This window comes from Macaca mulatta, chromosome 10 (genome assembly GCF_049350105.2).
Source record: "Macaca mulatta isolate MMU2019108-1 chromosome 10, T2T-MMU8v2.0, whole genome shotgun sequence".
Taxonomy (NCBI): domain Eukaryota; kingdom Metazoa; phylum Chordata; class Mammalia; order Primates; family Cercopithecidae; genus Macaca; species Macaca mulatta.
Window position 1 is genome coordinate 35,506,460 of NC_133415.1, and position 21,101 is coordinate 35,527,560.

A 21,101-nucleotide genomic window follows, 5' to 3' on the forward strand; every position below is an offset into this window, starting at 1 on the left:
GACTGCAAAGAGAATCTCTCATGAACGCAGCACCCTCATAGCCCATACAGACAGTTCTTACCATGATGTCAAGAAACTGAAATCAACAAGCCAGACCTCACACACATTTCCATTTTCCTTCTGATTTCATACCCCCTCCTTCAGCCCCTCCTCACAATCAGCAGGGATAACCTGGAGGCTCCTGGGAACCTTTTCCCATTGGGATTTTCCTGGCACGTAGTTCCCTACCTGGACGAGTCTCCTTGTCACTAATGCTCTCCAGCGTCAAGTCTTTAGAAAGAAAAACACCAGGATAAGTCATTAGAGAGTGTGACTCACCAACTCCTCCTATGTTAGCTGAAGCTGAATGGTGGGCTTTTCTCCCACCCCAGGCTGCTTCTTACTTGATCCCCTCATCTTTCTTCTGGATTGACAAACCTTCCTACAGCTTCTTGGGCCAGAGTTCTATACTGGCAAAATCACTTTCAGGAGAATCCCAAGTCTCTTTCCCAGCAGGAACCCAGAATCAGGTTTCTATACAATGAAGCCAGCAAGTTTTTCCCTCGGGAAGTGAGTTATTTCATAGTACATACCGTTTCCTTTCCAAGCTCTTATCTGCAATTATATAAAAGAAAACATTATGAGAATCAGATTCTGCTGTGCGCTTCACATAGCTCTGTTATTCTCTTGACAATGATAAAAAACCAGAAGGCAGTACAGTGATTGAGCCATAGGTCAAAATCCCCAAAGACTAGCACAGAGGATAGCTATAGAAAAATCAGACCTCTATTCACAGAATTTACCTTTAAATTTAATTTGATATGCAAACACACAATGCTTCATCCAAGGAGGAAAACTGATATTGTGGAAAACGCCTCAGTATTCCAGTTGATATTGGATACTGTCATTTAAAAGCAGCATAGCATGTATCAGTTGGGAAGACACATTCACTGAATTCCAGCCCCACAAAGACAATAGTGTACAGTGTACATAATGTACATTGCCAGGTTTTCAAATCAAAATTAATTGAGAAGTAAAGAATCAGGAAAGCAACATTGATGTAGAAGACAAAAAAGGGGGATCTTACCTGGACATCATCATCATCATCACAATCAACATCACCATCATCATCATCATCTTCATCTTCGCATTGTGGTGAGCATCTTAAAAACAGGCCGTCCTCAGAACGAGCTGGAAGGACACAGAGGAAAGATCAGTGCACCGGTGGTTGGTGACTGTGAGTCACTCAGGGAGCTTTGCTGGATGTGGTGTATGGAGGTGGTTGATATACAAGAATGGACTGAGTTGATACTGGGCTATTCCCCTGAGTGGAAGATGGATGGCAGAGGAGGGGAGCTGGAAAGACATGAGACATGGAGACCTTGGCTTCGTACTAGAGGCATCGGGCAGCAACACAAAACAATCAACTCAAAATGGAACTAAAATGCACACTGAGGGTCAATGGAAGAGTGCTTTCCTGTCTCCCAAATGTTTTGAAACTCTTCTAAACAAACAGCCGTTTCTTAGTGTATTCAAGACCGTGTCAGTACACTAGAATCTAATCATGCTGATACTACAATTAGCATCTGTTTTAAAGGATTTATTACTTGATTAAAAGCCTATTTTATGGGTGAAATGGACTCAATTTTACCCAAATTACTCTATTCTATTAATCACACATTCTTTTTCATAGAGATCATTTAAAATTTCAATATTAAAACGCTACAATTAAAAATAGTCATGATTTCCTCTTTGTAAGTCTTCTTCTGGAACGACTTCTACACACCCTTTTGGGGCCCTGTCATCAGGGGCTTCAGCACCTCCTGTGTGACTCTCCCTGGGGAGATTCCCTAAAAATCAAGCTTCATTCAAACAGGCCAAGCTCACACAGCCAGCTCTACTTACACCAGTGAAGCTGAGAGACGTGACTTTGACCACTTTCTGCCATGAAGATAAGTTTAAAAGTTCAAATACACATTATCTACTGAAATGAGGAAATGTATACCAATAGAAATGAACAAATTCATGAAAAAATGTACATGAGTATGGGGGTGATTTTTGGTTAACTAGTTTACTTAAAAATTATTTTTTTGGCCGAGTACTCTGGCTCACACCTGTAATCCCAGCACTTTGGGAGACTCAGGCAGGTGGATGACCTGAGGTCAGGAGGTCATGACCAGCCTGGCCAAAATGGTGAAACCCGATTTCTACTAAAAATACAAAAAGTTAGCCGGGCATGGTGGTGAGTGCCTGTAATCCCAGCTACTCAGGAGTCTCAGGCAGGAGAATTGCTTGAACCTGGGAGGCAGATGTTACAGTGAGCCGAGATCAGGCCATTGCTCTCTCTCCCCCTGTCTCTCTCTCTCTCTCTCTCTATATATATATATATGACGCCTATTCATTAAGACATACAAAATATTGGTATAGGAAATCAAAAATTTTTATTAGTCATGTTAAATCTAACTTATCAGCTGTCAACATGAAGATCCTAGGAAACAAGGAAGGTACAAATAAGTGGAAAGGCATCCTGTATTCATGGATAGGAAGACTAAACCTGACTAACACATAATACTACAGACATGATCTACAGACTCACAACAATTACTATCAAACTGGTAACAGTCATCTGTGCAGAAATGGAAAAGATAATCCTACAATTTTAATGAATTTTATGTGCCTTATGTAACCATGATGACGTTAAAAAAATAGTGTTAGAGGATGCAGGTTCATGAGATTGAAATGCACACACACACACACACACACACAAAATACAGAAATACAGAGAGTATGCTTCTAGCGTAGGGACACTCATAAGTTTCACAGATATAGAGAGCCCTGAATTAAATGCACACATATACAGTAAATTGATCTTCAACAAAGGTGTCAAAAATACACAATCGGGGGAAAGGAAAGCCTCTTCAACAAATGATGGTAAAACTGCACATTCTCATTCAAATGAAGAAATAGAATGCTGACAGTGTGCTCAAGGTTGTGCTTCTCCCTCCATTTCCAAGACACTGGAGCTTTTGCACTGAGCCCAGATTGAATTTTCATTCTGTCCTCCATGCCCAGGAAGAGCTCTTGATACCAGAGGTAACCAGGGAAAAACAGACAAATGAGTGTGCTGCCAGGAAACCTAACAGTTCATAAGGTGAGGATCAATCTCTCCTATGCCTCTGGGCACACCACAGAAGAATTTTGTCTCCAGCATTAAGTAACTGCCTCTGATAGAACTCTGTCCTAAACTAAAGGCTTTGAGATTTTGCAGTGGCAGAGGCAGGAAAGAGCAGGTGTTCTAGAAAGATCATCTTTAAATAATAAATAAGAAGAGGTGATCAAAAACACAGGATACTCAAAATCTCATCAACTCAAAAGAACAAACTTCACTTACATTTACTTTTTCTTTTTCTCTTTCTACAACCTCCCTCAGCCTCCCAAGCAGCAGGTATAACATGAAGGCTCCTGGAAATGCTGTGTTATTAGACTACACGTGAAATCTTCTTACCTACCTAGAAAGGTATCCTCTTCCCTGCTGAGATTCTCCAGAATCCAATCTTTAGAGCCACCAACATCAGGATAAGTCAGGAAGAGGTGCACTCACTTCTCCTCCTCCAGGTGAAGACAAACTGGCTCACAAAAAATCTCCTGGTTGTTCCTCTGGGTTCACACACATTTCTACAGCCCCTCTGGTCATACCTATACACTTGCAAAATCATTTGCTCTCACCAGATCCCCAATATTTTTTAACAGGAACCCAGATTAAGGTTTCTATATATTAAAGCCAGCAAGTCTGTTTCTCAGAAAGTGAGTTAGTTCAAGGTACATACCCAGGACAGGTGATGGTAAAATCTGCAACGAGACAAAAGAAGATGCCGTGAGGATCAGATCAATTCTGCTGCACCCCTTACACAGATCTGTGAGTCTCTTGATGACTTCAGAAAACTACCTGTGAAACAGTGGTGAGTCAAAGTCAAAGTCAAAGGCCAAACATTCTAGAATAGAGGACACTCATGGAAAAGACAAGAGCTTTTCCCACAAAATTTATCCTTGACGTTGGTTTAGGTTGGTAAATGCACAATGCCTAATCCGAGGAGAAAAACTGGTGTGGAGGAAAACGTCTCTGCATTACAGTTGGTGATGGACGCTGTCCTTCAAAACATCATAGTGTGTCATGTATTAGATGAAAGGAAACTGCCACTGAACTCCATCCTCACAAAGAGAATAGTGTGTGTCGTACATAATGTGCCTTGTCATATTTTTATATCAAAATTAATTGAGAAGGAAAGAAATCAGATGAAGGAAATAATGTATACAGTGGTCCATTTTTAACACAAAGCGCCTTGAACTGGTTTAGGTCAGCAAAGGACAGAAGAAATAGGATATGCCAGGCTCCTGATTGGATGGGCAATACCTGCTCATTGGGGCCCCTCTCCTCCCCATTTAGTTGCCCTCACTTCAACCAAAGAAGATTAGTCTAAGATGAAAGTTTACTAGCCTGGAAAATAGCTCGTTTTGTCTGTTCTTCTCAGCCTGCCCAGCTACTTAGGTCATAAGTCAAATACTTGAAGTGCCCCTGAGCTGACTAGGGTAGCAATGCATTGTGGGCTGCAACAAAATGCAGTAAGACAACTCTAGAAAAATACCTAAAGTCTCTCCCCAAAAATCAATAGGCAACACCTGGGAAGATTGTGACCCCACAGTTCTCAGCCTATGAGGAACCAGGGGAGGGACCTGCACACTAGGGGATAAATTGCTTGTGGAAAGTGTGCTGGGTGTGTCTGCCCATCAGACACCGGATCTTGCAACACTGTCATTAAAAGTCTCACTTTCTGCCAGGTGGAGTGGCTCACACCTGTAATCCCAACACTTTGGGAAGCTGAGGTGGGCAGATTACCTGAGGTCCGGAGTTCGAGACCAGTCTGGCCAACATGCTGAAACACCATCTCCACTAACAATACAAAAATTAGCTGGGCATGGGGACACATGCGTGTAATCCCAGCTACTCGGGAGGTTGTGGCAGGAGAATTCATTGAGCCCAGGAGATGGAGCTGAGATTGCACCACTGCACTCCGGCCTGGCAAACTGAGTGAGACTCTGTCTCAAAAAGAAAAAAAAAAAAAGGAAAGAAAATCTCACTCTTGCTGTTTTTCAGCTCCCCGAGGCCATTCTTTGGGTTTGGACTGGTGAGTTTGTTTCTCACATCAGAAAACCAACATTTCCTTACAAGACAAAGAAAGGTGTTCTTACCTGGACATCATCATCACCATCATCATCATCATCATCATCACCCCAGTCATCATCTTCACTAGGTGGTAGGCATACTAAACTCAGGTTGTCCATAGAAGAAGCTGGAAGGACACAAGAAAGATCAGTGCACCGATGGTTGGTGACTGTGAGTCACTCAGGGAGCTTTTCTGGATGTGGTGTATGGAGGTGGTTGATTAACAAGCACGAACTGAGTTGATGCTGGGCTATTCCCCTGAGTGGAAGAGGGATGGCAAAGGACGGGATCAGGAAAGACATGAGACATGGAGGCCTTGGCCTTGTACTAAAGACATCATGCAGCAACACAAAACAGTCAACCCAAAATGGAAATAAAGCACACACTAAGGGTCAATGGAAGAGTGCCTTCCTCCATCTCAAATGTTTTGAAACTCTACGAAACAAACAGCATTTTCTTAATGTGTTCAAGACTGTGTAAGTACATTAGGACCCAGTTATGCTGGTACTACATGTAGCATCTCCTTTAAAGGATTAGTTACTTAATTTATTGGTGAAAAGGATTCAATTTTACCCAAATTACTCTGTTCTACTGATCACACAGTTTTGTTTGTTTGTTTGTTTGTTCATTTGTCAGTTTGTTTGTTTCTGAAACGGAGTCTCACTCTGTCATCCAGGCTGGAGTACTGTGGCACGATATTGGCTCACTGCAAGCTCCACCTCCTGGGTTCACACCATTCTCCTACTTCAGACTCTGGAGTAGCTGGGACTACAGGCACCCGACACCACGCCTGGGTAACTTTTTTTGTATTTTCAGTAGAGACGGGATTTCACCATGTTAGCCAGGATGGTCTCCATCTCCTGACCTCATAATCTGCCCACCTCAGCCTCCCAAAGTGCTGGGATTACACGCATGAGTCACGGCACCAGACAGATCACAATTTCTTTTTCATAGAGGTCATTTAAAAAATTAAGTATTAAAATGCTAAAATGAAAAATAGTCATGATTTCCTCTTTGTAAGTCTTCTTCTGGAACCATGGTGTGTGCACACAATTTTTTGGGTTCCTGTGATCAAGGGCTTCAGCAGCTCTGTGTCGCTCGCCCTCAGGAGATTCCCTAAAGATCAGGCTTCATTCAAACAGGCCAAGCTCACACAGCTTGCGCAACCTACACCAGTGAAGCTGAGAGACATGACTCTGAAAACTTTCTGCCATGAGGATAAGTTTCCAGGTTCAAATATACATGAGCTACTGAAATGAGGAAATGCATACCAATAGAAAATGAGCAAATTCATGAAAAACTGTCCCTGAGTATGGGGGTGATTTTTGGTTAAGTAGCATACATAATATTTTTTATTTGATGCATAATCATTCAGACAGACAAAATATTGGCAAAAGATACAAATTTGGCCAGGCACGGTGGCTCATGCTCGTAATCCTAGCACTTAGGGAGGCCAAGGTGGGTGGATCATGAGATCAAGAGATCAAGACCATCCCGGCCAACAAGGTAAAATCACATCTCTACTAAAACTACAAAAATTAGCTGGATGTGGTGGCATGCATCTGTAGACCCAGCTACTCAGGAATATAAGGCAGGAGAATCACTTGAACCCGGGAGGTGGAGGTGGCAGTGAGCAGAGATCATATCACTGCACACCTGTATGGTCACAGAGTGAGACTCTGTCTCAAAAACAAAAAAACAAAAAAAGAAATCACAAATTCATATCAGTCACATTAAATCTAACTAATCAGCTGTCAACATAAAGATTCTAGAAAGTAAAGAACATAGAAATAAGTTGAAAGGTTTCCCATATTCATGGATAGGAAGACTAAACCTGACTAACACACAATACTACACACATGATCTACAGACTAACAACAACTGCTACCAAACTGGCAATAGCCATCTGTGCAGAAATGGAAAAGATAATCCTAATATTTTAATGAACTTTTATGTGCCTCAAATAGCCATGGCAACATTGAAAAATAAGAGTGTTGGAAGATGCACATTCATGAGATTGAAATCTAAAAATAAAAATAAAAAAAAAACAGAAAAATTCAGACAGCATGCTTCTACTGTGGGGGGCACCCATAAGTATCACAGATACAGAATCGAGAGCACAGAATTAAATGCATACATACAGAGTCAGCTGATCTTTAACAAAGGTGCCAAGAATACACAATGGGGAAAGGAAAACGACTTCCACAAATGATGGTAAAACTGCATATTCTCATTCACATGAAGAAATGGAATACTGACAGTGTGCTCAAGGCTGTGTTTCTCCCTCCATTTCTAAGACACTGGAGCTTTTCAGTGAGCCCACAGTGAATTTTCATTCTGTCCTCCATGCCCAAGGAGATGTCTTGATACCAGAGGTAAACAGCAAGGACAGAAAAATGAATGTGCTGTCATGAAACCTATGTTCATAATGTGTGGAACAATCTCTCCTATGCATCTGGGCACACCGCAGAAGAGTTTTATATTCAGGATTAAGTAACTGCCTGTGACAGAACTGTGTCCCAAACCAAAGGCTCTGATATTTGCAGTGGCACAGGCAGAAAAGAGCACGTATTCTCTGAAAAATCATCTTTAAATAATAAACCAAGAACAGGTGATTGAAAACACAGGATACTCAAAAGTCCATGAACATAATACTCCTCACCATGATGACATTAAACTCTGAAAATAACAAACGTGGCTTATATTAACTTTTTCTTTTTCTCTTTCTACTCCCTCCCTAAGCCTCCCAAGCAGCAGGTATAACATGAAGGTTCTTGGAAATGCTGTTTTATTAGACCCCATCTGAAGTCTTGTTGCCTACCTGGAAAGGCATCCTCTTCCCTGCTGAGATTTTCCAGAATCCACTCTCTAGAACCATCAACATCAGGATAAGTCAGTGAGAGGTGCACTCACTTCTCCTCCTCCCAGTGAAGACTCACTGGCTCACACAAAATCTCCTGGTTGGTCCTCTAGGTTCACACACATTAATACAGCCGCTCTGGTCATAGCTATACACTTGCAAAATCATTTACTCTCAACAGACCCCCAACATTTTTTAACAGGAATCCAGATTAAGGTTTCTATATATTCAAGCCAGCAAATTTGTTTCTCAGAAAGTGATTTGGTTCAAGGTATGTACCCAGGACAGGTGGTGGTAAAATCTGCAATGAGACAAAAGAAGATGCTATGAGGATCAGATCAATTCTGCCGCCCCCTTACACAGATCTGTTAGTCTCTTGATGACTTCAGAAAACTACTTTTGAAACAGTGGTTAAGTCCATGTCAAAGACAAAACACTCTAGCATAGAGGACATGTATGGAAAAGACAAGAGCTTTTCCCACAGAATTTCTTTGAAGTTGATTTAGATTGGTAAACTCACAATGCCTAATTCGAAGAGGAAAACTGGTGTGGAGGAAAATGCCTCTGCATTACAGTTGATGATGGATGCTGTCCTTCAAAAACATCCTACCATGTCATGTATTAGATGGAAGACATTCCCAGTGAACTCCACCCCAAGAAGGACTATTGTGTATGTCATACATAATGTGTCCTGTCATATTTTATACCAAAATTAATTGAGAAGGAAAGAAATCAGGTGAAGGAAATAGTGTATACAGTGGTCCATTTTTAAGACAAAGTGCCTTGAAGTTGTTTAGCTCAGCAAAGGACAGAAGAAATACTAGGCTCGTGGTTGGATGGGCAATGCCGACTTGTTGGGTCCCCCTTCTACCCCGCTTAGTTGTCCTCACTTTAACAAAGAAGTATAGGCTAAGTTAAAAGTTTACTAGCATGCAAAACAGCTCGCTTGGTCTGTTCTTATCAGCCTGCTCAGCTCCTTAGGTAGTAAGTCAAATACTTGAAGAACCCCTGAGCTGACTAGGATGGCAATGCATTGTGGGCTTCCAGAAAATGCAGTAAGACAACCATAAATATATATATTTATAGATATATATTTCTATTTATAGATATATCTTGCAAGACCATCATTAAAATTCTTACTTTCTCTGTTCTGTAGGCCTCTGAGTCCATTCTTTGGGTGTGGATGGGTGAGTTTGTTTCTCACATTAGGAAAGCAGCATTTCCTTAGAATGCAAAGAAATGGGGTCTTACCTGGGCATCATCATTATCTTCCTCACTTGGTGGCAGAGATTTTAAACTCAGGTGGTCCTCAGGGGGGCCTAAAAGGACACAGAGTTAATGTCAGTGCCCTGGTGGAGACTGTGAGTCCCTCAGGAAGCTTTGCTAGATGCGGCATATGGAGCGTGGGACTGAAGATTCTGAGACCATCTCAGAGAAACAACTACGTTCAAGTAGTGAGCATGAGGGAGTCTCACCAGATACCTCGCATCTTAGTGAGTGCCTAGACCTAATAAGACTCTGCATTCTCAAGTCAAAGACCAAGGCTTTGATGTTTGCTGTGACATAGACAGGAAAAACTGGTCTTCTGGGAAAGGTAATCATTAAACACCAGAGTAAGGAAAAAAAGGGTTACAAACACAGCACACAAAGCCCATGGAGGCAAATGACCTCATCTCTATCTTATTAAAATACAAAAGGAACAAGTCACACTTCTACACATATTTCCTTTGGTTCTGACTTCATTGCCCTTTTCCTGATTTCCAAAGCAACAGGTGTCACCCAACTGCTCCCAGAGATCCTCCTAGACTATCATGCTCTACCTGCAGGTCTGCCTCAATGCAGCTGCCCTCATGGACGGTGTCCATTGGCCAATCTTTAGAGACAAAAACTCCACAAGAAGTTATTCCAGAGAGCAACTCACCCACCCTCCTACTCCAGGTGAGGCCACACTGGGTTGTACGAGATCACTCTGCCCTTCCCTCGGTGTTGTCAGACTCTCCCTGGGCTCTGGGGAGTCAGAGGTCTCTAGAAAGGCATTACTCACACTTGCCAGCCTTCAAGTGAGAAAGAGGAACTGAAGGAACCACCTTTCAACTTTTTCCTTCCAATGGCCCATTATAGGTCTCACCTCCAATCTCACAGCCCTGAGATTCCCACTTTAAGGTGCACGCTTTGAGTTAGAGGAGTTCAATAATCAGCCCCTCAGCCAGGCTTACAGCAGATGTGAAAGAACATTCTGTGGGGATGGAAATCTCTCCGGTGCATGAACAGAAAGCTGCTGGGGGATTGCATGGCAGCTGCTGTAATGAAGTTCTGAAATTCTTTTTTTTTTTTCGAGATAGAGTTTCACTCTTGCTGCCCAGGTTGGAGTACAATGGCATGATCTTGGCTCACTGCAACCTCCACCTCCCGGATTCAGGCGATTCTTCTGTCTCAGTCTCCTGAGTAGCTGGGATTACAGGCATGCACCACCACACATGGGCTAATTTTTGCATTTTTAGTAGAGATGGGGTTTCACCATGTTGGCCAGGTTGGTCTCGAACTCCTGACCTCAGCTGATCCACCCGCCCCGGCCTCTAAAAGTGCTGGAATTACAGGTATGAGATGCCACGCCCAGCCCTGAACTTCTAATTGAAAATATTTAAATGTATTTAAATATGAAGAGGCACATATATGACTGAGAACCGCACTAGACGGCACAGGAGACCCAGACATGAGGAAGACATGACTCTCCTCGCCTGGTGTTTTCTTGCAAAATAGTTCGCAGCTCTGCTCCTACCATACATTTATGGATACTTACTGGACATCTGCAAAAGGTCCTGTGGGTCCGGGGATATAACAATGAGGACAACATCCAGGTACAGAGGGATGCCAGCAGGGGGCGCACGTGCACACAAGCGAAGAGCGTGGCCCTGCACACCCTGTCTAGACAGGATCAGAGCAGCAGGAGCCGAGGGCCAGAGGCACCTCACTGTCCTCAAGAGCTCAACCTCATCTCCAGGGACCCTGACTTAGGAGCTGGGGCAGACTCCAGGATTGGTGTAGGGCTCAACAGGCTGGACAGACTGAGAAGGGAACATTTCAACACCTGTGCTAGATCCAGGCCCAGGGCTGACCTAGAACTCATCCCAGGGATGTGTTCACTACAATGCCCATGGGGCCTAACATGTTCTCCCCAGGACTGACCTCTGGGATAAGGACTAATGAGGAAGACACAGTCACTGCCCTGGCAGGAAATGCCCATAGCCAGGGTTCCTCTATCCACAGTGTGGGAAAATATAACACAGACAGAGTTTGACACTGAAGATTCCAAACCTTCTATACAATAAGTGGAAACTAATGTGTTCTGGATTCCACAGAAGGGTTGCAAGGATGAGCTGGACTCTGGAATCCGTCACCATCCCTTTGCTGAGCTCCTGGTGCACTGGAACTCATGTCCCTCCCCACCTCCCCTGCTACTTGGGAGTGCTGCAGCTACAGGCCCAGGGTTATGGGGTCAGTCCCATTGAAACACATTTCAGCCAGGCATGGTGGCTCACACTTGTAATCCCAGCACTTTGGGAGGCAGAGGCGAGTGGATCACCTGATGTCAGGAGTTCGAGACCAGCCTGGCCAACATGCAGAAACCTCGTCTCTACTACAAATACAAAAATTAGCTGGGCATGCTGGCCCATGCCTGTAATTCTTGGCAGACTGAGACAGGAGAATTACTTGAACTTGGGAGGTGGACGTTGCAGTGAGCTGAGATCGCACCACTGCACTCCAGCCAGTGAGATTGCACCACTCACTCCCGAGTGAGACTCCATCTCAAAAGAAAAGAAAAAGAAAAGACCACACACACACATTTCTGGCCCAGAAAACCCTTGGCCAACAGTATCTCCTCAAGGACCCTTCCTCAAGTGACTCCCAGAAGAGGTGAAAAAGAAAAACTCATCTGTCCCAGCCCCAGGAAGATCAGGCCTGGGACCTGTCTGTGTCTGTCCTGACCCTGAAGTCCATCCCTGCTGACTTGTGTCCTGTCTGCTCTGTGTCAGACAAGTGGGGACCTGATTCCTGTTCTGACCCCTCACCAATTTCTGCTGGTGTCACTGCCATCATTGCATAAAGAGATGGAGATGACAAGAGAAAGCAATGAAACTCCATTCTTGAGGCATTTAGGATGATGTCCACACCATGCTCTCGGCAGGCAGGAAGGCCAGGTCCTGCTCACTCCTACTCAGAAGGGGTCTCAGAGGTATGAGTACTAACCCTGTGATATTTCTCTACAGCTCCTCTCTTTTTTTCGTTTTTTTTGAGACGGAGTCTAGCTCAGTCACTCAGGCTGGAGTGCAATGGTTTGTTCTCGGCTCACTGTAACCTATGCCTCCTGGGTTCAAGTGATTCTCCTGCCTCAGCCTCCGGAGTAGCTGGGATTACACGCACCTGCCACCACACCCAGCTCATTTTTGCATTTTCAGTAGAGATAGGGTTTCACCAGGTTGGCCACGCTGGTTTCAAACTCCTAACTTCAGACAATCCATCCACCTCCTAATTTTTTTTTTTTTTTTAAGGTCTGCGATACATGTGCAGGATGTACAGGTTTGTTACATGGGTAAAAGTGTGCCATGGTGCTCTGCTGCACCTGTCAACCCATCACCTAAGTATTAAGCCCTGCATACATTAGCTGTTTATCCAGATGCTCTCCCTTCCCCTGCCCACTGACAGGCCCCAGTGTGTATCATTCGCCTCTCTAACACTGTACGTATGCTAAGACCACTCCCTTGCTGATGACAAGTCTAAGTGATGGGTTGTGGGAGACTCTCTTGCCTGTTTTTGTCTGGAGAGACTGCCTGGCTTCAGGTTCCTGATAACAGTGAGGACCGGGAGTGCAGTGTGAGAAACAGATGGCTCAGTGAAGAGCTGTGATCATCCACTAGAGTCCCTGGAGACAGCCGTATTATTTAGATGGTGTGGGTATGTGTGCAGGCGGGTTGGAAGGTAGCTAGGGGTGAACCAATGTGTAGTGATTGTGAGTGTGTCTGTAAATGTGTGTTTTCCCCCCTAAAATGTGGCCCCACATGCCCAGCACAGTACAAGTGTCACTTTTCTTGAATTCCTGGTCTATGTGGTCCTCTCACCTCAGCCTCCCAAGTCATGTCATTCTTCTAATAGAAAGGAAGAGAAACTTCAGCACCACCATACTCTTTACATAAATGACCTCTTTCTTCCCCCACCACAGCTGTACCTGAAAGTCAGTTTAATATCCCTACTCCTTAGATGGAGAGAGTGCAGAAAGGAGTGAACCCAGATTTTGACCTCCTGAATGGAAGAGGCAAAAGTGAACCCAAAAATGGGTCCCGATGTTGATGGCATGTTTTACTCAACTGTGTCATCACTCAGGCTTGGTGACAGGACCCCACACCAGGGAGTTCCAGCACCTATGTGTGCCCCTGGAACTGTGTGGCCTATAAGCTACCAAACTTTGCCCATCATCAACTGGGGCCCCAGTGGTCACATAACCCTGGGTAGCAAAAGGTACAGGGAACAAGAGATGTTGGCATGGACATTACTGTGAAATACACATAGAAAGCCCACAGGCTTCTGGTCAGCTCGCAGATTTTGAGAAGTGTAAGGGATCATGTAGAACAGTGCAGGTCAACATCTGTCAGTGCTGGGCTCATTCCTCAGCACTTGGTCAAAGCAGGGAAGATCAGGAAGATACTGCATTGTATTTCATAATATGACTACCTCAAGCCTTAGAAATGCTCCAATCCATGGCTGGGTGTGGTGGCTCAAACCTGTAATCCCAGCACTTTGGGATGTTGAGGCAGTGGATCACCTGAGGTCAGGAGTTTGAGACCAGCCTGGCCAACATGGTGAAAGCCTGTCTCTACTAAAAATGCAAAAATTAGCCAGGCATGGTGGCCCATACCTGTAATCCCAGCTACTTGGGAGACTGAGGCTGCAGAATCACTTGAACCTGGGAGGTGGAGGTTGCAGTGAGCTAAGATTGAGCCACTGCACACGCCAGCCACTGCACACTCCAGTGAGACTCTGTCTCAGAAAAATAAAGAAATAAATAAAAAGAGATGCTCCAATCCATAGCAGACAGACAAGGGCCAGTGCCACATCAGAACTCAGGACAACATTATCATTAGCTTGGTGCCCATCACCCTCACTGGAGTCCTCCTGCACAGCTAGGTGAATGAGGCTCAGCACTCATCAGGTACTGATCCCCATGGGGAACTGAGGCTGGCACAGCACTTGTAGAAGCAGCCTGACCCCAGGCAGATCTGGGGCCTCAGCTCTTACTCTGGTGCCACCTCCCAAACTGGCTGGTCTATGAGGTCAGGGACCTGCTGTCGCACAGTCGGAGCTCCTCCTTCTTCCACTACCAGCTACCGACTGAGGGTTGCTGGCCCTGGCTGATGCCTATAACCACAAAGCTTCCTATGTCACCTGCTTACCAGGAAACAGCCAGGTCAGGCTAGTGACTCACAATGTCCAGCCCCACAACCCCACCCAATGCCTCACAATGCCCATCCCTGCTGCTGCCCACCTTGTGGCCACCCTGCCCCTCTGTGGTGACGGTACTACTCAGGCTTTTATTCACCCTGAGCTGCCTGAGCTTTCCAGTCCTGAGGAAAGTGCGGGGGAGTTATTATTGGAAGTCACCCTTGGCAAGAAACTCAATAGAAAACCCTGGTACAACCGGGTGTGGTGGCTCACGCCAGTAATCCTAGGGCTTTGGGAGCCTGAGGGGGGTGGATCACTAATATCATCTCTACTAAAAATATAAGAATTAGCCTGGCATGGTAGCGGGCGCTTGTGGTCTCATCTACTCAAGAGCCTGAGGCAGGAGAATTGTTTGAACCCGGGAGTTACAGGTTGCAGTGAGCCAAGATCATGCCATTGAACTCCATCCTAGGCGAAAGAGAGAGATTCTGTCTCAAAAAAAAAAAAGAGAGAGAGAGAGAGAGAGAGACATTATGTTCATCTGGAAGAACGGGTAAGGCTAAAGGCAGTGGAAATGACTGCAGTGGATGGAAAAGTCTTGTGATCATTTGGGAGAGAGAACAGGAAGCGCTAGATGATTAGATGTGGAAGAACAGGGCAAGTAAAAGGAAAAACAGGCTGCCGAGGCTCTAGTTTGAAGGACTGGGTAAATAGCAATAACTTTCTCCTACGCAGAGAATGGAGGAAGAGGAATAGGTATGGGGAATAAGATAGTTTTCAGTTGGGTGCAATGACTCACGCCTGTAATCCCAGCACTTTGGGAGGCCGAGCTGGGCGGATAATGAGGTCAGGGGTTTGAGACTAGCCTGGCCAACATGGGGAAACCGCATCTCCACTAAAATTACAAAAATTAGCCAGATGCGATGGTGGGTGCCTGTAGTCCCAGCTACTCAGGAGACTAAGGCAGGAGAATCACTTGGACCAAGGTCGCGGAGTTTGCAGTGAGCCGAGATCGTGCCACTGCATTCTAGCCTGAGTGACAGAGTGAGACTCCGTCTCAAAAAAAAGGGATAGTTTTGGACTCTTAAGTATTGCATTGAAATGGAGCTCTCTGGTAGAAAATTAGATAGAACCTCTGTAGGATAACTCCATTCTGTGACATCACAAGTCATGTTTAAAAAAAAACGCACACACAAAGTCAAACCATTACAGAAATTTCCTAAAATTTACACACTAAAATATGACAACTTTTTAGTTATTACTTTCCTTTTTATTTATTGATTGATTTTTTTTTTGAGATGGAGACTTCGCTCTGTCACCCAGGCTGGGGTGCAGTGGCCGGATCTCAGCTCACTGCAAGCTCCATCTCCGGGGTTTAGGCCATTCTCCTGCCTCAGCCTCCTGAGTAGCTGGGACTACAGGCGTCCGCCACCTCACCCGGCTAGTTTTTTGTACTTTTTTTTTTTAGTAGAGACGGGGTTTCACCGAGTTAGCCAGGATGGTCTCGATCTCCTGACCTCGTGATCCACCCGTCTCGGCCTCCCAAAGTGCTGGGATTACAGGCTTGAGCCACCGCGCCCGGCCTAGTTATTACTTTCTTAGAGCAACTTTGAATTTACAATCGTAGTGAATGAGGTGTCATGTAAAATAAAGCTGCTATTTTAAAATGACATTTAAATTTTTTTGTCATCAGAGCATATAAAAAACAATTGCAGCCATGGGTATGGCAGGGATTGCTTTAAAAAGCTGTGTCTAATGAGGAGAGCTGGAAAGAAAAGAGACTTGGGGGCTAGGTGCGGTGGCTCACACCTGTAATCCCAACACTTTGGGAGGCCTACGCAGGCGGATCACCTGAGGTCAGGAGGAGTTTGAGACCAGTCTTGCCAACATGGCAAAACCCCGTCTCTACTAAAAATACAAATATTAGCCGGGCCTTGAAGTGGGCACCTATAATCCCAGCTATTCGGGAGGCTCAGGCAGGAGAATTGCTTGAACCCAGGAGATGGATGTTGCAGTGAGCTAAGATGGTGCCACTGCACTCCAGCATGGGTGACAGAGCAAGACTCTGTCTAAAAAACAAAATAGAAAAGAAAGAAGACTTGGGGAATAGGGAGGTTTAAGTGGCATAAAGTAAAGCCTGCAAATGTGAGCAGTGAGAGTCAGGGTACCTGAGTGTTCATCAGAAATGGCTGATTGGGTGAGTCTCATCACAATGGAGATGGTGTCTGCTTCTCATTTCTCTAATTGCTGTACTTAGCACAGTACCTGGTCAATAGGCACTCAGTACCAAATACCCCAATGAACACAGAAAAATTCTGCCAGTTCAAAACTATGTCCATACCCACCAACTTCCCTCATGGAGTTTTACTTCTTTCACTTACTGTAATGTTTTGAAGTCCATCCCTCCTGTGGCCTGTATCCATAGTTTCTTTTCTTTGTATAACTGAGCAGCGCTCCACTGTATCCATAGCCCACAAGGGTCTATCCATTCTCTAGCTGACGGACACTTGGGTTCTTTCCAGTTGTTGCCTGTAGTGAATGAGGCTACTGAGAACATTTATGTATACATCTTTTTGAACACATGCTTTCATTTCTTCTAGATAAATTCCTAGGGCTGGAATTGTTAGGTCAAATGGCTAGTTTATGCTTAACTTCTTTTTTTGCCTTTCTTATTCATAGAAAATATTATACTGATACATAATATGAAGATTTTTATGAGGCGCATGTGCTGTTTGGTTCCCTGCATCCAACATGTCATCATTAAGACAGTGAATTTGGAGTATGGCCTTGAGTATTTACCATTTCTATGTGTTGAGTATATTTGAAGTTCTCTCTTGTAGCTATTTTGAAATATACAATACATTATTGCTAACCATAGTCACCCTACTCTGCTATCCAACATTAGAACACACTCCTTGCATCTAACTGTTTAAGTGTGTATTCATTGACCAACCTCTCTGCATTCCCTTCTTATACCCGGAGGAGAGAAGAAGGAGGGAAAGGAGCTGTGGGTGGCTGAATTAGGGCCCAGGGATGGCTGTGTCCCAGTCCCGGGACCTGTCCATGTGCAGTGTTGTTTGGCCACAGGGACTTTACAGATGTGAGGATGTGAAGGAGCCTGAGGTGGAAGATGATCCTGGGTTATCTGGGTGGGTCCAAGGTGCGGTCTTTATAAGGGAAAGAAGGAGGCAGGAGGGTCAGAGTGAGAGCAGGTGTGGGGGTGGAGGGAAAGAAAGGGAGAGAAAGAGGGAGGGTGAGAGAAGACGGTGGGAAGAGACAGAGAAGAGTGGGAGAGAGACTTGAAGATGCTGAGCTCTGGCTTTGAAGTTGGAGGAAGGGGCCAGGAGCCCAGGGTGTCCTCTAGAAGCTGGAAAAATCCTGGAAATGGATTCTCCCCAGAGCCCTCAGAAGGAGCCTGGCCTGGCTGGCACCCTGATTTTAGACTCTAGGATTCATTTTGGACGTCTGACTCCATACCAGGGAGAGAATCAATACGTGATATTTAAGCCTCTAAATTAGGGGTCATTTGTGACAGCAGCCACAGGAAAGTCAAACAGGAGCCATCGGAGAGACTCCTTAGGATGCCCTGAGTGTCCTTCCTTGGCCCCACCATCAGAAACACTGGCCTGACCACTGGTGGTACCCCCACCCCTCGAACACCCTGCTCAGCAGGAACCATGCAGGAGGGGATGGATGTGGCTGGGCCATGCTCTCTCCTCCCACACCTTCTTCTCAGAGAGCAGCTGGAGCCCCAGACCCAGGGAGCCTCACAGAGAAATTCCCAACACAGGACCTTGTTTTCCACCTGAGCCTCAGGATCCAATGGAGAAGTGTTTCCCAAAAATGATGCTTCCTCCAAAGATGGTCAGTGACTTTCTGTGCCAAACGTCTGAGAAAATCTCCATGTCCTAGGGCTGTCAGGCAGTCACCTGTGCACATGTTGGAGCCCAAATCCCATCAATAGCGAGGCCTTGGGTAAAACACATCCCCACTTTTAATTATGATGAGCTGCCTGGCCTCAGCATTGACAACACCAACTTCCCTCGAGCAGACTTGTTTAATCTCTTAGAAATGATGGAGCACACCAACCTGAACAACATGGTGAAACCCTGTCTCTAATAAAAATACAAAAATTAGCTGGGTGTTGAAGCATGTACCTGTAATCCCAGGTACTCAGGAGGCTGAGGCAGGAGAATTGGTTGAACTTGGGAGGTCGAGGTTACGGTGAGCTCAGATCGTGCCATTGCACTCCAGCCTGGGCAACAGAGGGAGACTCCATCTAAAAAAAAAAAAAAAAAAAAAAAAAAAAAAAAACAATTATGGAGCACCTATTACCGTTCTTGCACTTGTTCCTGGGGAGCTCAGAGCTTATCTTTTACAAGTGTCCTGAGCCTCTTGCAGGCCTTTCATGTGTGCTTCCTTCCTGACTTCCTCCTATTTTTCTCACACCTCTGAACCTGCTGTCAGGTGAAAAATCAAGGTGGGCCCCAAATTTAAGAGCTCATGAATTTGATGGTGTGGGAGTGTCCTAGACAGTCCAGCCCTTGGGGTTGGGGAGTTGGGCAGAGAGAAAGGAGGGCATTCCAAGGGCCAGAGCCAGAAGCAGAGGGACTCCAGGCCTAGAGTAGGATTTCCAGGCTGAGGAAAGAGAGGCCGTGGGTCAGGCGAAGGTCCAGACCAAGACAGGGACAGAGGGTGTATCTGGAGGCTCAGCCAGAAATAGCTCCCTCCAAAACGCAGGCAGCGAGTTGGAGGGTGAGCTGCAAGGAGGAAGAGGAGGGGGGAGAGAATGGATGGACCGGTGTTCAGTGAGCTGACTCCCCTTACCCTGGCCTATTTCCCCAGGGGACATGCCTGGGAGCCTGTGATCCTCTCCTCCAGGCTGCTTTCCCACTGGTGCCAGGATTCCCCCAACGCCACACTGAGAACCCAGGAGAAGCATCAAATTGTATGAGAGATAAGAAATGAAGAGAGGGAGCAGGATTTCTGGTTGACAAAGGATGTTTAATGAGGGTTTACTGGGTACAGGGAGAAGGGCTGGATGGCTTGGGATGCAGAGACACCCGTCCCCTGGGATTCTGCAGCTCCAGGCCCCCATAGGTGGGGGACGGGTTGGGAACCTATGAACATTCTGCAGGGGCCACTGTCTTCTCCACGGTGCTCCCATCATGCGTGACCTGGCAGCTGAAGCTGTTGCGGGACCTCCACTGCTCAGGCGTCAGGCTCAGATAGCTGCTGGCCACATACTTGTTGCTCTGTTTGGAAGGCGCAGTCATCTCCATGTCCTGGGTGATGGGGGTACCATCTGCCTTCCAGATCATCGTCAAGATTCCTGGATAGAAGTCACTCATGAGACACACCAGTGTGGCCTTGTTGGCTTCCAGCTCCTCAGAAGATGGCGGAAACAGAGTGACTGAGGGGTGGCCTTGGGCTGACCTGTGTGGACAAAGGAGGGGGTGAGAGATGGCAGAGGTAGCGTGGGGTGCTGTGGAGCACCTCTCTCTGTCTAAAGTCTCTGGGAGGGTTCATGGTGTGGCCATCTGGTCCACCCAGGGTCTCTCCCCCCATCTTAATTCCCTCCTTTCCACTAGAACCCTCTGGAGAGCAGACAACCCTGCACCTTCCTAGGGGCCTTCCCAAGTCACCTTTGCCAGGTGTCCTGGCTCAGTCATTTCCTCTGCAGCCTTGGTTTCCCCGTGTGTACCCAGAGCAGGCTGTGCTCCCTCCTTCTTGGTTTCTGGAGTCTGAGTTTGGAAACCAGGAGTCTCTCCCACAGCACACAAAACTGTCCTGGCAGGGTGTGGGGAGGCCTATGCCTGGCATGGCCTGGAGCCTCCCGTCCCCTGGGACACCAGGCTGTGCCCCAGCCTGGCCCACTCACCTCTCCTGGTGAAGCACAGGCTCCACCCGGACAAACCCTGGGGCTCTGCCGTCGACCCCTTCCCACCAGCCCGGCCACAGGACCCTTCACATTGGCTGGGTTCTTGGGGCTGTTCCCCCAGACTTTGGGTCACTGCAGCCCCATGGCCACCCCAGCAGTCTCTGATGCCCCTGGACTTCACCTGGTGGCCCTGGAGTTCTCTGCACCCCCGTTTACTGCCTGCTAGTCACCTCCTGAGTCTAAGGTGCCATTCCTCAAATGAAGACTGGAGGTTGACCAGTGAACAGAGAGACAGTGGGCCCCAGAGGTGACAGGGCTCCAGGGACAGACACATCTCTGCCCCAAGAGACCCCCTCCTTTCTTGTTACTGTCCTGGGATAGCTGAGCTCTTGGACCTCGCCCAGTCTCATCTTTCCCTTGGTGTCCCCATGTCCTCATGACCCAGCACAAGCCACAGAGCTGCAGCCTAGAACCAGAGTCCTGTGCCTTCCACTGGTCTCCCCTTGGAGTGACTCCTGTGTCCCCAGGCCCCCGTGTGGCCCTCCCAGGCTGGATGAGCACCCAGCCCTCAGCCTAGACCCGGGGGTCCAGGGGACTGTCTCCAAGACCACTGCAGGGCCCCTCATCAGAACTGGCCTCTGTCCCTCACTCAGACATCTGCCCTGGGAGAGGCAGGGAGCCCTGACCCTGCCCAATCTCAGCCCAGGCACCGGGCAAAGGCTGTG

The 21,101-nt window shown here is 46.4% G+C and overlaps 1 protein-coding gene, 1 long non-coding RNA gene and 2 pseudogenes across 4 annotated transcripts in view; 1 reads left to right on the forward strand and 3 right to left on the reverse strand.

The window, feature by feature from the left end:
• LOC114670397 (phosphatidylinositol 3,4,5-trisphosphate 3-phosphatase TPTE2-like) overlaps positions 1 to 21,101 on the forward strand; it is a 314,879-nt pseudogene that overhangs the window by 70,403 nt on the left and 223,375 nt on the right.
• LOC114670306 (immunoglobulin lambda constant 6-like) overlaps positions 1 to 21,101 on the reverse strand; it is an 80,743-nt pseudogene that overhangs the window by 41,717 nt on the left and 17,925 nt on the right. The window lies entirely within an intron of this gene.
• On the reverse strand, positions 5,244 to 18,776 carry LOC144332004 (uncharacterized). Of its 2 annotated transcripts, none has more exons than XR_013399674.1 (5): positions 18,653 to 18,776; positions 16,877 to 17,024; positions 9,312 to 9,379; positions 8,022 to 8,361; positions 5,244 to 5,327 (listed from the first exon to the last, which is right to left on the reverse strand). It is a non-coding gene; the product is annotated as an uncharacterized LOC144332004 (long non-coding RNA). The 2 variants fall into 2 exon arrangements; XR_013399675.1 differs by having other exon boundaries at positions 16,877 to 18,424.
• LOC114670308 (putative inactive beta-glucuronidase protein GUSBP11) overlaps positions 19,801 to 21,101 on the reverse strand; it is a 129,868-nt gene continuing 128,567 nt past the window's right edge. Inside the window, exon 18 of the mRNA XM_077951015.1 lies at positions 19,801 to 19,931. The gene's annotated coding sequence lies outside the window, so the exon portion shown is untranslated. The remainder of the gene's footprint in view (positions 19,932 to 21,101) is intronic.